This window comes from Rhipicephalus microplus, chromosome 7, assembly GCF_043290135.1.
Source record: "Rhipicephalus microplus isolate Deutch F79 chromosome 7, USDA_Rmic, whole genome shotgun sequence".
Lineage (NCBI taxonomy): Eukaryota > Metazoa > Arthropoda > Arachnida > Ixodida > Ixodidae > Rhipicephalus > Rhipicephalus microplus.
Window position 1 is genome coordinate 15,920,854 of NC_134706.1, and position 5,158 is coordinate 15,926,011.

A 5,158-nucleotide genomic window follows, 5' to 3' on the forward strand; every position below is an offset into this window, starting at 1 on the left:
CCTGGATGGTTTTGCTGTCGCGGCCGTAGGGGGGGAGGGGTAGCGGTTTGGAGAGGAGATCGCCCGGGGCTGACTTCCTTTTCCCCCCTTCCCCGAGCCGAGACGTCGCCGAGGGTAGGGCCTTTCCCTGGGTTGGCGACGACGGCCGTTGTTGCTATAGTACAGCAGCGCTCTCGCACATTTTCAGTTTCTTTCTTTCTTTCTTTCTTTCTTTCTTTCTTTCTTTCTTTCTTTCTTTCTTTCTTTCTTTCTTTCTTTCTTTCTTTCTTTCTTCCTTCCTTCCTTTCTTTCTTTCTTTCTTATTTCTTTCTTATTTCTTTCTTCTTTCTTTCTTTCTTTCTTTCTTTCCTCTTTCTTTCTTTCTTCTTTCTTTCTTTCTTTCTCCTTTCTTTTCTTTCTCCTTTCTTTTCTTCTTTCTTGCTTTCTTTCTTCTTCCTTTCTTTCTTTCTTTCCTCTTTCTTTCTTTCTTCTTTCTTTCTTTCTTTCTTTCTCCTTTCTTTTCTTTCTCCTTTCTTTTCTTCTTTCTTGCTTTCTTTCTTTCTTTCTTTCATCACGAAAGTCGTGGTGGACCTATCTCACTGTTGTAACGGCGTCCTCATGTTCTAAGTAACACACACACACGCAAGCACGCGAAGAAATGCGACAAACCAAGCACAGCAGCAAAAAAAAAAAAATAATAATGCTAGCTGGACGCCCCCAAGAAGCAGCCCGTCAGCCTGGAGCCTGCCACAGAGGTGTCAGAGGAGGAGACGATGACGATGATGATGTGGCGCGTCGTCTTTTGTATTTTTGTGGCGTGACGGGAGTGCAGAGAATGGTGCCGTCTTGGCTGTCCGTTTTTTTTATGAACTTCTACGCATCTCTCTGACTTTATTTTTATTTTTTTTTGCATCCCTTCTGATTCTCTATCGACAAAACTGATTCAGGCTCCCTTGACGCGAAAATTTTTCTCCTCCAATGTTCCTTCGCCTCACAAAGGTGCGTAGTTTCTCTTCACACATACCGCAGAGAAGCGCGTGGGCTGTGTAACCACCTCTCGAAAACTCGGTGGCTGTCGGTCCAACGCGAGCGCAAACACGCAATATAGTCCTTTGAAGTGGTTGTCCTTCGACAGAGTGGTTTCTAAACGGGGCCCCGCCGCGATGGTCTAAGGCACTCGGCTGCTGACCTGCAGGTCGCGGGGATCAAATCCCGGCTGCGGCGGCTGCCTTTCAGATGGAGGTGCAAATGCTGTAGGCCCGTGTGCTCAGATTCGGGTGCACGTTAAAGAACCTCAGGAGATCGAAATTTCCGGAACTCTTCGCTATACGGCGTCTCTCATAATCGTATGGTGGTTTTGGGAGGACGTTAAACCCCACGTATCAATCGTGAATCGCTCCTAAACGGGGAGGTTGTAGCTCACACCTTCTATCTTTGTGAATATCGAAACTTCCTCGCTGCGCAGGTGCGCTGATTTCAATTCTGCACATTTGCTTGCGCAACAGACGCGAAAAGAAAGCTTGGCTTCTCGCACCGTTTCTTTAGGAAACAGAACAAATGCTTTGCAAATTTCAGGTAACTGACGTATGAGTACAGTTGTACTCATAAATGATTTAAAATGTTCTATCCTAGGAGGTAAATCATTTAAAAAAAGGGTCTGAAATTGGGTACCGCTACTATTTTGCGAAGCATTTCAAGCATTAGGAGCCCTTGCAGTTTTTTTTTTGGTTATATGATATTTAAGAAATAATATGGCACCGGCAACTTCTTTTCACTGACTATAAAAATGTTTAATCAATGAAAAAAAAAAACAATGAGCAGTTAAGCAGAGTTCGTATAACTCTACATGCATAACAACACGAACAACAAAAGATAAAGTACCGTCACATAACACACTACATAGTTACACACAAAAAGCCTTTACACTAACACCGTATATACGCTGTAAAATAACGCTGCTCGGCGTATACAGTCACAGCGCCATTCAGAGCGGCAAAGTCCAGTCATATAAGGACACAGATTGAGTTCGTACCTGGAGTGACACAAAGCGCTACACGACCAGGTCATATCAGCTGTATAAAATCAGTCTAAGCAGGTCGTCATCGTTTGTAGGGTTGATGCAAAATACGGAGGGTTGTGTAAGTACAATAGATTACACACCACGGATAGTAAGTACAATAGATTACACACCACGGAAGCAGTGTGTAATCGAATTAAGGTGGCGTTGAGCCGATCTCGAAACCCGCTACACGACGGGCATTCTCGTGAGGCTATATCAATACGACGTGAACCCTATATCAGAGGCCGCGTAATCGAACACCGTTGTTAGCCAATTTCAATGCACTACATTGGCGTCCCTTTCGCTAATTTATGAAGTGGTTTTCTACACGGAATGACCGACTACTCAAGAAAGCGGCACGGATATTGCGGATGTAAGCCCATCCTAATCTCAGTGGAATCTCACAGGTGACAGTAGTAGCACACGTGGGGTGTGTCGAGGTTTTTTGTGAAAGATGTCAGCTGACCTACCGTTTTCTTGCTCTAGTGTGGTCATATGGGTGTGAAGGTTGAAATGTTCATATTATATTTTTTATAAGTTTTTAGCGCGCACAAAAACCAGAACAAACAAAGAGAAAAACGAGTGTTAACTCTCAACTAATCGATTTTTGAAAGGAACAAAACGTAGCAGTACCTGGAAACCAGCATATCACATGTGCAAGTCATGTGGCAGGCGAATAAAAAAAATATGGCTAAACAGAATTTTAAAAACTGTTCTCCCTATCTTTAAGAGCCATCGAAGGTTGACTAATACATTTGTTTTTTTTTTACAATACTGCTACTCTCCTTCGAGAGCGTGGCAGTTGGGCAATACAGTAATTTTTTACACACACACACACACAAAAAAAAAGGATTTAGACGTAAAAACATGCAAGCATAGTAACAGGACATGAGGATCATATAACCATTGAGCAGTGCAGAAGTTAAACGTTAATTATGTTATTAATACACAATGTATGCAATAATCACAAGATACAAAGCAAGTTATAGCCATTATACAGAGCTGAAACCATGCCGAAAGGCGATAGAAATAAAATACATGATTGAAGAAAGGAACCTATGTTAGCATTGGTATCGTGAGGGAAAACATAAATGGAACAGTTGTGACAGGAATAGCAAGCACTGAAAGCATACTTCAAAAATAGCTATACTACTGCGAAAGGAACATTGAAAAAGGTGTTGTTTTAACTAACGAACAGCAGATCTGGACCGGTGCGCCTGCATGCGTATAAACTGTTATGCGCACCCAGTTTTTTCTATCTGTGCAATAAATTCTGATAGCGATTGGGAGTTTGTGATAGTGGCATCAAGTTGGTTCCATTCCGCTATCGCGTGCGGGAAGAATGAGTACTTAAACGTATATCTATTTATATGGAAGGCTTCCGTAAGTTCACGTGTTAGTTTATGTGTTAGTTTATCGCTATGTGAGAACAAAATATCTGTATCGCAAAACAGGGGATCACAATGACATCATTTGCAATAATCTGACAAGCCTTAAAAAAGATTCGCTTCCTAATGCTCTTTTAGTCGTGTATTGAGGCAGCGGCCAGTCTGTCCCATGTCAAACATTTTCACAGGTTAGTGATACCAGATATACCACCCCTTTTTGTCATTTTATGAACTTCAGCCCTTCTTTTAGGCGAGAGCTACATTTTGTTTCCCCTGTTTTTAACTTTTTGCCAACGGCATGACACAAATATTGCGCCTTAATATTGGCGCTGAAAACAACACGAATGCCATACCTCTTCGCAACTTTTCTTTTTTTTTTAATTTGTGAGAAAACTTTTGAATGTACGGCAAAACCGCACATTGCTTTTTCATCTTAACTGAAGCGCTTCTTTGAAGGTGGAGGCCACACGTCTTTCACTAACCTTATAATTTTTGTCAACAGCTCTGGTGATAGCCTGTTTCGGCAAACTTACGGAGAATAGCCGCACTATACTTGATTCGAAAAGCTTGCTTTCATTGCGTGATAGCAAGATTTTGCCGTAGCCCCTCGAAGACAAGACACTGCTATACCACTTCTAACAACTTTGAAATGACCTGACCTGAACTGGATCAGGGTTTTTTTTTTTTTTCTGATCAAGGGCTGTACATCCAGCACATGTGGTTAACAGAAAATCTTATTGATAGGTCTCAATAGATAGATTAGATAGATAGATAGATGGATAGATAGATAGATAGATAGATAGATATATAGATAGATAGATACATAGATAGATAGATAGATAGATAGATAGATAGATAGATAGATAGATAGATAGATAGATAGATAGATAGATAGATAGATAGATAGATAGATAGATAGATAGATAAGCGGATGGACGGACGGATGGACTCACTCACTCACTCACTATCAAATTATCTATACTTCAGTACACACTGCACAACTCCAGACTGGTAACAGTAAGCAAGCATTGTTCTTGAATAGACCGGAATCGCACACGAATGCGATATTATCGTCACCATCTTTTTTTCCCTACTGCTTCCACTCACAAAACGAACGACCTCGGGTCAAAGAAAAAAAATAATGAAATAGGCACACGCTGGCACTATAGCACCACGTTTTTTATGGCTTTATGTACGGCGTTGGGGGCGGAAGTCACATTGCACACACGCACGTAGGCATTACTCGCTCCACCGTTTGCACTAAGCACAGCGCGCCGTGTCATTGAAGCCAAAGTACACGGTACGTTGAAGCCCGGAGCATTTGTAGTAAGTGGCAGTTTAGCAAACGCGTGACCTTCTGCGAGGTGAAATTTGTGCTACGGTCGCACGTCAGCTCTTTTTGTGGTGGTAGTAACTACATATACACGCATGCGCGATGATATCGCAAGCAGTAAAAAAAAAAAAAAAAAAACTCGTCCAGTTCTTATAGTCTTGATCGATCTGCAAATTCATCGCCAAGGCTATGAGTCGACTGGTGCCGCCATCGTAGTTTCTTACACGCGCATGAAATACGGCGGTGTATTCAGACAGGAGCTTCGGCGTGAAGTGTGGCGCCAATTTCACTTGTGTTTATTTTTATTATTTGTTTTTATTTAACGATGCTTTCAACCCTCGCTTGCGGGTCATAACACTGAGGTAGTGAAATAGTAAGTACAAACAGAAAACCAAAAAC